This window comes from Protopterus annectens, chromosome 8.part0, assembly GCF_019279795.1.
Source record: "Protopterus annectens isolate FY-2018-M chromosome 8.part0, PAN1.0, whole genome shotgun sequence".
Classification (NCBI taxonomy): Eukaryota; Metazoa; Chordata; order Ceratodontiformes; family Protopteridae; genus Protopterus; species Protopterus annectens.
Window position 1 is genome coordinate 576,327,505 of NC_056741.1, and position 11,647 is coordinate 576,339,151.

General features: G+C 33.6%; 1 non-coding gene across 1 annotated transcript; it reads right to left on the minus strand.

Annotated features, from left to right (window-relative positions):
* Positions 1 to 9,465: 9,465 nt before the first annotated feature.
* On the minus strand, positions 9,466 to 9,538 carry TRNAK-CUU. The gene has a single exon. It is a non-coding gene; the product is annotated as a tRNA-Lys (tRNA).
* Between the last annotated feature and the right edge of the window lie 2,109 nt (positions 9,539 to 11,647).

An 11,647-nucleotide genomic window follows, 5' to 3' on the forward strand; every position in this document is an offset into this window, starting at 1 on the left:
TGCATAGATATTTATAAGAATAAGGAAAATGCAGTCAAAGGGGAGGAACTTCCCTATTTTACTTTCCAGTGCTCACTAGTATGATCGTATAACGTAAGGCTGGGAGAAGCCAAAGACAAACATAGTAAGGGTAGGCAACTCAAGAGTCACCAAGTTTAAAACAGCAACATGAACTGGCTTGGTAGACACTCTTGTTTTTGATTCTAAGGAGAATAATAGGAGGGTAAATATATTTAAATAGCTTAAAGGGAGAGTCTTTTGTAATGGTGAGTAAACAAGAAGAATGAGGGAATTATTTTGTCCAATTATTATAAGGGGCGGACAACAACAGATGCAATGGGTTTAAGAACACAACTACAATAGAGTGGGACAATTCTCACATTGCTCTGTAACTCACTGACTTGGAAATGCCTTAACGCAAACACAAGTCCTAAGTAGCCTGGCTGTCACTCACTGCAAGTTTAATATATATAACTACTTCAACTCTCTCTCTGTCTGTCTGTAGATAATCAAAAATCAGCTGATTGCATGTACTGGCTTTTTGTCTTTTTGAGATTATGGCACACTGAGGATCAGGGAATTTGTCCTTTCACCACCATATTGAAATCTTGAAGTTGGTATATAATATTAGCAGGGGGTATGGGAGGATGCTGGGAGCCTTTTCCCCCTTCCAAAAAGCTTGTGTTTTTTCCTGATCAGTTGGTGATTGACAAGTTGTGGTCTATCACTTGAATTTGATAATGTGAATTTTCAATGGGTGGTCATACATTTTTGTATATATCTATATCTATCTATAGATATATAGGGTCTATATTAGATGAACGAACATTCATCTTAGCGAATGCTCACATGAGCAAAAATTGCAGAACTCGAAACCACAATTGTGAGATCGCAGTACAGTGAAGATGGAATATTTGCCTTTTCCTCACTGTAGTGTGATCTCGGAGTTGGAATATATATTTAGCGGAGGGTGGGGTGCAGCCCCACAATTGCAGTTTCGAGTTCCTGGATTTCGCTCATGTGAGCATTGCTAAGATGAACTTTCATTCATCTAATATAGACCCTGTATATATATATATATATATATATATATATATATATATATATATATATATATATATATATATATATATGTATATATATGTAAATGTTTATATATGTGTGTGTGTATATATATATATATATATATATATATATATATATATATATAAATATGTATAGGAGTGCCCGTGACCCGGCTGAATGAGTGCTTGGTCGACAGCTGCCTAGTTGTCTGCATATGGGTGACTAACAGGTGTGTGAGATCACACAAATCTAGTGGTTGGGAAATTTCTCCTCACCCTATGTTTGTATAATCCTGCAGTAAGTATATATAATTAACAGACAAGTGTGGGGTCACAGCCTCCCACATACAAGGTGCAAAGGGGCTTGCCCCTTGCAAAAAATATATTTTATTTTATTTTTTTTTTTAAAGGTAAAGATTGCAGGCGCTGAAGCTGTTTCCCTGTACATGCATTCTGGCATGTCGATGTTGGTGTATTGGACATACATTGTGCTAGTCAAAAATAGGTGTTTTTGTTCTTTAATAATATGCCTATATATATATATATATATATATATATATATATATATATATATATATATATATATATATATATATATATATATATATATATATATATATATATATAAAGTTCCAAAAAAGGAATTCCAGCACTCAAAGTAGTAAATCCAAAAAGCACTCTAGAGGTACAAAAGTACTTTTAATGTTAGATGGAACAAACATTCAGCAGCTCCATCATGCAGCCATGCGGCTCATCTGAAGAAAATCACAGATCGGTGACCAGTTTCGCTCCCTGGCATCGTCAGTGTAAAATTATAAGTAAGCATCACAACAGCCCATGCTTTATAGTGAGGAGATTTCAGACAATAACGGTTACATTGAAAAAATAATAAATAAAAATTAAAAAAACAAATAAATATATACATATATAAGTATATAAAATATATAGGGATATATATAATATAATAATATAAATATTGATCTCAATATTCAATATATTATCATACTTTTGAATAGAAAAAACACTATTGAATATTAACTTTAAACTATACATAAATAAATAAAAATAATCAGTCCTGGATGTCGCCACAGTAGTTACCAAGTAGCTGACTTATTCTATAAACCATCAACGTCACTGCTAAGGCGCGGAACTTCTTCAAATTATATTATACATTCTATCAGTATGTTGTATTAACATTTTTTTGATCAATTTGTTTTGTAATGGTTTCAGTGAAGTACTGATAGAATGTATAATATAATATAATTAAGGAAGTGACGGAATGAATGCTCTAAGTGATTGACCAATTGGTACTGAAGGGGGACTATTTAAATTTCATTGTTTTAAAGTGTTGCTATGTCTGAAGAAGCCGAAAGGTGAAAGCGCTCACAACTATACAATAAAACATTTTTTGGATTAACTGATCGTGGTTTGAAGAAGTTCCGTGCCTTAGCAGTGACGTTGATGGTTTATAGAATAAGTCAGCTATTTGGTAACTACTGTGGCGACATCCATGACTGATTATTTTTATTTGTTTATTGCCACGGTAGTTTTTGTGGTTCGGTACGGTGCTTTTATTATACATAAATAAATATCAAAAAGTACATAATCTCGTACACCTACATATACCCATTGATGAGTATGACAAAACAGTTATTAGATATGGACTAAAAATCTGTTAGGAAAAAATAAAAGTAAATAAAGAAGGAAAAAAGGGGGGGGTTAGTTACCAGTGATCATTGAGACCAGGTTTGTACAAAGAACCAAATCTTTCACTTCTGTTAATACATATAAAGTCTTTGATATTAAACATCTTATCACTTGTCGCACAGAATGGGCAAAATACATGGCAGTATGCCAATGTGGTGCCTTTTATATTGGACAAAACCTCTAGAAGTTTGAAGAGCAGGATTGCATTACATTTGAGTGACATCAATTGTAAATGCGTAAGAAGTGCTCTATATAAACACTTATGTGATCATAATACTGCTTCATTTCTCTTTGCTTTTATTGATGCTATCAAGGGTAGTAAATTATCTGATTCAAGCAAAAATGAAATTTTGGATAAAAAAGAAAGAATGTGGATGATTAAACTTGGGGCTTTGTACAAACCTGGTCTCAATGATCACTGGTAACTAAACCCCCCCCTTTTTTTCCTTCTTTATTTACTTTTATTTTTTCATAACAGTTGTTTAGTCCATATCTAATAACTGTTTTGTCATACCCATCAATGGGTATATGTAGGTGTACAAGATTATATACTTTTTGATATTTATGTATAGTTTAAAGTTAATATTCAATAGTGTTTTTTCTAGTCAAAAGTATGATAATATATTGAATATTGAGATCAATATTTATATTATTATATTATATATATGCCTATATATTTTATATACTTAGATATGTATATATTTATTTTTTTTAATTTTTGTTTTATTTATTATTTTTTCAGTGTAACTGTTATTGTCTGAAATCTCCTCACTATAAAGCATGGGCTGTTGTGATGCTTACTTGTAATTTTACACTGACGATGCCAGGGGGCGAAATTGGTCACCGATCTGTGTTTTTCTTCAGTTGAGCCGAATGGCTGCATGATGGAGCTACCTGAATGTTTGTTCCGTCTAACATTAAAAGTACTTTTGTACCTCTAAAGTGCTTTTTGGGTTTTATTACCTCATCCAATATTGGATTTACTACTTTGAGTGTGGGAATTCCTTTTTTGGAACTTTGTATTTAACTCCGTGCACTATTTTTCGGCGATGTGCACTTGATTCTTTTGATGTGTGTATATATATATATATATATATATATATATATATATATATGTATATATATATATATATATATATATATATATATATATATATATATATATATATATATATGTGTGTGTGTGTGTGTGTGTGTGCGCGAGTACAGAGGGAGAGACAGCTGCCCAGATATCCATTTATTCATTCTTACAAGGGGAAAGATCTACTCAGCAAGTGTCCAGGAAATTTTCACCACAGAAAAAGAGCAGCATTTTATTTATTGTGCCCTTCTCTTAATCCTACCACACCCAATACACAGTAGCTGTTCATGTTGGAGATTGTGGCACAGGAAAGTGCCTGTAAAAGTTTTTTGATATTTGTATATACCCACTCAATAATCCTTTTAAGAACCAAGAGGAGACATAATTTTTTTTGTTCCACTGTACATCATTTAAAAACCCTGTATGGAACAGTTATTGATTGTTTCTTTTGGAGATCACGGCACATGAAAGTGCCTGTAAAAGTGGCTTTTTGATATTTATTTATGTCTATCCTCTAGTACTTTTAAGGATCAAGGGAAGACCTCTCTTTATTTTTTGTTCCACCATATATCTTTTTTACAGATGTTATGGAGAACAGCTACTGATTGTGGTGTGTGTGTGTGTGTGTGTGTGTGTGTGTGTGTGTGTGTGTGTGTGTAGGCCTGGGGAACCGATAGAGAAGTATGGAGACAGTAATAACCTGCAGTTAGAGGAGACTGCTAATAAAACTGATGATGTCATCATCACTGCTGATACTAAGGCTATTAATGTGAATAATGTACACCATGCAGAGGGTGACAGTGCAGTCAATAATCCTGGTGTACACGTTACTAAGCATCATACTCTTGAGGTAGTGCATAACCCTTGTTTCCCAGCAGGCATTCCTACAATATCTTAAAATGTAATAACATCACAGCAGTTGGTGCTCTGGCTGCTCAAGAGACTCCAATGGTTATTTATCATAATAAGAGATTATGGAATGAGATAATCACTAAGGAAGGAGATAGTGTGCAGATGGAAAGAAAAAGCAACAAAAAGCTCTTGAGAGAAATGTGGATAGTGAAGAATCAGGATATAAATGCTTAAGTCAGGTAAATGGGATAGTTGACATCCCTATAGGTAAAGTGTGTAACAGTAAAGGAACCCAGTCTCCCCCTCTGATCCTGATTCTAGACAATTTCTTGTTGAGCAGATTATGCAAATTGTTATGTTAACTAGAATTCAATAGGAAAAAATCATGGCTTCTTGCCTGAGGGGTTATAAAAATGAAACATCTAGGTAAGGCAATCAAAAGGTTAATGATAAATAAGAAAAAATACAATAATGTGATAGTTATTGGGGTTGTAATGATGTAGGTAAATCAGAGAAAGAAAGTTCTTTGGAAGATGTAAGGGAAAATTAATGAAAGTAAATAGGTGAGGGCTTAAACTTGTTTTTTTTTTCAGATATGCCAGCAATTGTCCAAACCATTACAAGGCAAATGACAAAGGACATTAGGCATGAATGCTTTCTAAACTCAACAGGTGTGATTATTTTTGGGAGGTCAAAGAAATAAAACAAGTCATTTTGTAGGGATAACCTGCATTTACTTCATCAAGCTAACAAGTCTGTTGAGAACTAAAGTGACCTAATTGGTAAAATCATGTTTTAGTTTCTGGAAGGACTGCTACTCAGGAAATGAATCAGAAAGAGGCAACTTAAAATGTTTCCTGACTAATGCTAGGAGCTAGAATCATAAACTTGAGCTACCAGAAGTAAGAACTGTTGATGACAGATATGACATACTGTATTCTTAATTACAGAAAATGGCTTAGTGTTAAAAGAAGAGTTTATCTACTCTTGATTATTAATGTCATCATTATTTTCAAAAATATAAGAGAAATGTGGTTCTCAATGTACGTGACTTGTGGGCTAGTTTAATCAATAATATCTGCCTCAGGAGAAGGTGATATAATTGCAGTGTAGACTTCTTCAGGAACTGTAAATAGATACGTTGCCTTAGTTTAATGTGCTCCAAATTTGAACATAGAAAAGGATAGCTTATTGGGTAAAGCTATTAAAATGTATTTAATGATAAAGTTTATATTGTGGCTGGAGACCTGAATGCACTAAGGGTTGATTGGAATATTCCAATATCTAGGTCCAAGGTTGTTGATTTTATTATTATTATATACAGTTTAAAAACAATTATTACCAGAAATATCATGATCCTACTAGACTTGAGAATACGCTTGATGTGGTATAAACTATAAAATTTAGAAGTAGAATATAATGCAGTTGAATCAAAATTAGGCACCTTCGATCATCAGTGTATTAAATCACTTAAACATCATCTGAAAGAAAACTTTCAAAGGAAATTTTAGAGGTCAAACTTTGAAGCTATTAACTCAGAAATAAAAGTGTGGAAATGGTGAACCGATATGGAGGGCAGAGTAGATGAACAATGTTGGGAGATTTTCTATAGATTTTTCGAGGGTCTTATTGTTAAGCATCTGGCAGCATGTCATGTTAATAAGCAAGGTAGTAAATTCCCATTGTGGTGGTTAGGAAAATTGACAAAACTAAGATATGAAAAGAAGTATTTCTGGAAATTGCTTAAGATTTTTCCGAGTGAAAAAATAAGGAGCACTATCAGAGAAAAATAGGTATGCTCAGAAAGGAAGCAAGTTGGTCAAAGAGGAATTATGAAGACATTTTTAAACATCAATTATTACTGGCTATGATAAATAGGCAAATATCGTGCAAAAATGTTTTGAAGGTGTGTCACAAGTGATTGAACATATGGATATTTGATGTTAGTGATGGTGATGGTGATGTGTGTCTGGAATTTTCAGAAAATAATATTTATGATGTACTAAAGGAACTAAAATCTAACTCTTCTGTTGGACTAGATGATTTAAATGGGTATTTCTTAAGTAATATTGCAGAATAATTAGTTCCTTGTTTAACTTACCGTTACCAGAATACACTGAAAACTGGTTGTGTTCCTAGGGTATAGGAGAAGGCTATTATGCTGCCAATATCAAAATGCATTCATCAGTCTTCAGTAGAGAATTATAGCATCAAGGCTTACCTGCATTTTGGGAAAATATTTACAAAAAACATATTTGCTAACTGTTGAAAATTCAGGCTAAGTTGTATCTAGATATGTTTCAACATGGGTTTATAGAAGGGTGCTCTTGTCTAACTGGTTTGGTTAGTTTTTATTCCCACATTGTAAACATAGGAGACACAGGATTATCATTAAATGTTCTTTACTTAGATTTTGTTAGTGCATTTGATGTGGTTCTTCATGTTGAAATCTTAAGAACAGTGGAGTCTCTGAGTATTAATTCATGCATTGTGGGCTGGGTTGCAAATTGGTTGAATGGCAGATGCTGCAATGTGTATATACAAAACAGAATCACTGGTGAAGTGGAAGTTAATGTTGGGATACCTCAGGACTCAGTTTAAGCCTACTACTGACGGTTTATAAATGCCATTTTTTTCCAGAAATCAAAATGTATGGGTCAGAAAGTTTGCAGATGACACAAAAAATGGGGCCATAATTACTAACATTAATGGCCAGAGAAGGCTAAAGGAATATTTGGCTAGCCTTTTCAAGTGGCTAACAATAGATAGTAAGACTTTCAGTACAAAAAAGTAGGGTTCTACATTTTGGGAGGAAGAAACAAAGATATCCATGTGTACTAAATTATTTCATTTTAACAATCAACATAAGTTTTAGAAAACTGAGGATATTGGCAGATAGTGAATTAAGTTCCAACACTTATCTCAGAGATGTATTTAGGAAATCCTATGGATTGATCAACACATCTTAAGATGTATTTTAAGTAAGAATACAAATATCTTAAGTACATTATATAAGTCTGTGGTTAGACCGACTATTGAATACTAACTATGCTTCCTTTTGTATTTATAACCTGTCACAATTAAATAAACTTGAGAAAATTCAGAAGCTATTCACTAGGCAAATATCTAGACTGAGGCATCATTGTTATAGTGAAAGATTTAAAGAATTAAATCTTATCCTGACAGGCAATCTTTAAATGTTGAAAATAAGAGTTTTTGGCTGGAACTTTGTGGGTGGAAGTTGTCAATCATTCATTGGAAACTAGAAATAATTCCTATGTTTCTTTACCCCATTTATGAAATTCATTAAAGAACACTTTCTTTTATCATAACAGCAGGTACATTATGGAATGCACTTCCAGTTAATATAAGAAGAGATGATAATCTGGTCATATTCAAAATGATAACTGATGAATGGCATGAAGAAAAGTCATAAAATCCAAGTTTTATTAGTTGCACAGCCTATGAATTCGGCTTTGAGTTTGTATCAATAACACTGAAAATTAAACATCAATATGGGAAGGATGTTTACCTCCACAGCTTGTCTTACTCTACAGGTTTTTCCACCTCTACAACAACTGATACTTTCCTGTTGTAGCACTTCCTAGTCTCTACTGTAAGGCCTTTCAGGCAGTGTACGTATTACAGTTTTAAGTAGTACTGAGCTTTGCCTCAAGATAACCGTTACATTGTACTGTGTGAGTATGTGTGCAGTTAGGTGCATATACTCTTTTAAAAGATAATCAGTACTTTCTAGAAGCAACACAGCAGCTTTCATTTGACAGTAAGCACAGAGGATTAAGATTATGATCTGTTAATGAGCTTCTTTTTAAGGTCCAGGGTTAGATTCCCTCAGCCTCAATTTACCTGCGTGACTAAGGAGGTCCTTAACCAGACAGTGTTCCTGGGCTGAGTTTGAAAACACACCCATGTGTTCTATCCCATCTAACAAATATAAAAATAATGTAATCAGTATACAGTCTCAGGAGTACATTAGAAAATAAAGAAAGGTAAGAGGGTGGTAATGTGAATGGTATGAGTAAAAACTGACTGGAGATGTTTATAAGAAAAAACTTTCAAGCAATATTTATTTATTGTCTCTTGGCTTTGATGAAAGAAATGACTACTGGAGGATTGTATTGTTATTTACAGTCATAGCTTTAGCCAGGCAAACACCATGTAACCCATGGTATGACAGTTAATTTTGCAATATCTGTCCGAGAAAAGGGGTGTCAGATCTTTCAGCTTCAGCACATAACTGAAATTAAAGAATACAAGTGAGCCGCTAAGTAGGAAGACTGTTTTAAAAAGTGATGCAGCGTATTTTATTACTGGTTCTTATTACTACCTGTTCAACTAAAAGTTTCTAATGTAATACTTTCAGCATATGTGCTGTATCTTTAATTTTGAATGCAAAATATATACCACAGAAAGTAGAATATTTTTGGGATCCTTAGCTAAAGAATCAAATTGCCTTCTGTTGGAACTAGGTCATAGGTTACTACTAGACTAACTGCCCTTGTGGGACATTTTAAACCTAGCCAATTACCCCACATGAGAATCAAACCCTGTACCTTGTATCTTTAAGGTAAATACCTTAACCATTATGCCAACTCATGCCTGCCAGTGACCTTGAATGCAAAATACTGTTAATGACGATGAGGAGTCAAATGCAATGTTTTTTTTTTTCAGTTTCTTAATGTCTGAAAGAGAGAATTCTGAATTTTGCTCAGTCTGGATGGTTTCCCCTTAAAAGGGACACGTCCAACATGGGGCTCAAACTCATGACCCTGAGATTAAGAGTCTCATGCTCTACTGACTGAGCTAGCCAGGCTACTAGCTTGATTTAAAAACATGGACAATATTCATATCACTGACCAAAACAAAAAAAAAGTTGAAAAAAACAGCATTTCTGAAAGTGGAGCAAGGTCCCTGTATGCTTCCTCCCCACTCTCACATCTCTAAATATAACTCTAAGACTACACAATACTGGAGGTAGAAAGAGACTTCTTTACACATACTGTTAAAGATCCCTAAATATAATAACTCCGAGATTGCACAATACTGGAGGTAAAGAGAGACTTCTTTATACATACTGTTAAACAACATCCCTAAATATAATAACTCTGAGACTGCACAATACTGGAGGTAAAGAGAGACTTCTTTAAACATACTGTTAAACAACATCCCTAAATATAATAACTCTGAGACTGTACAATACTGGAGGTAAAGAGAGACTTCTTTATACATACTGTTAAACAACATCCCTAAATATAATAACTCTGAGACTGCACAATACTGGAGGTAAAGAGAGACTTCTTTATACATACTGTTAAACAATATTGCTTAATCACATGAGCATTTTTGACAAAGCATGGGAACTTACAAAAAAGGGTTTGATATTTGTTAGTGGACAGGATGGTGAAGATATCAAAATGTGAATATTTTCTTTCTGCTTCTACTAAATTTTCTGATATTCTTGAGAAGATAGTTAAGAAGAATTGGGCTCTCTTGTCTTCATATAAAATGTCACAACCATTTATATCCAAGATATTTTTATCTTATATAAAGAGCAGAGAATTTAACTGTACTACGGTGGTGGTGCTGGGGTAGCATTGTCGCCTCACAATAAGACGTTGTCCCGTTCGATTCTCAACTAGAACGTCTTCTGTGTGGAGACATCCGTGAATGGGCGTACCTTCGTTGAAGGTTGTGCGTCAGGGCCGGCAACTCGGCACGTAAAAATCTACTGTCAATCATTAGCGGACCGGAGTTCCGCTGTGGCGACCCCTAACCTGGAAAAGCCGAAAGACACAACAACAACAACATAAAGAGCAAAGAATTTAAAAGAACATTTAAATCAAAATATTCTGATGGATCTGGGTCCACAAGAAATTTTAGGTTCTTTTTCTTGTCATAAGTTTAAAGAACATGATAAAATGAGAGATGTTGAAAATATAAAAATCAATGGGGTAAGATATGGTCCTTTTCTCTTAACTCTACTGTGGTAGTTTATATTATAGGTTGTAAGAATTCTATCAAATGGCATGTGGGACAAACTAAGAGAAAGGTGAAGGTTGGATTTATGGAACATCTGGGAAATGAAATGAATAAAAACAGAGACAATCCAGCAGCAAATAATGTTTTAGATTATCACTGTGGTGATGAGACAGCATTGTTTTTACCATTTTAACACAACCAAATTTACCCCAGGGTAGATATTTGAAGATGACATTTTCATCTATGGAAATAAAAATGATTTTAAGATATGACACTTTAATACAATCAGGTTTGAATCATATTACTATTGCCAATGTTATTTAAAAGAAAATATTGAGTAAGTATTTAATGATTTGATTAATTGTGTAATTAATTGATAATTGGAAACAAAATAAAGTTAAGTTAATTTAAAATGGTAGACCTATTTAAGGTGAAAGACCAAGTTACTAGATCATTTGACAATACGGAATCAATTTGCAGCACTTTATTTGTTTATTTATTTTTGTTGTATATCATCCTTACACCTACCAAAAGGGAAAATGCTTAAAGATCAGCCTTGCTTAATTTTATAATAATTTTGATTTGTTTTCCTAAAAATGGACCATATGCATAAACTACAAAAAAATAATATATCTCTTCATGCTATGTTTGAAACTTATTCCATATCAAATCCATTACAAATCTAAACTATAGAGCTAATAAGACAATTCCCCACAAACATAGCCAATAACGCATATACATATAGCAAATGTGTTCAAGCCTGTACAGTTTATAACCAACTCAGCACAAATAAAATAATAAAGCTTTCCCTGCACCTGTTAAGTGGGAAGCAGAGCCCCCACTCCTCTCATTTTATTATTCATTCTCTGGTATCTCTTCACTTCGTAAATGGCTCACCTGCCTCACTCTTTCCCTGGGATTCTGGAATCTTAGTAAACATAAA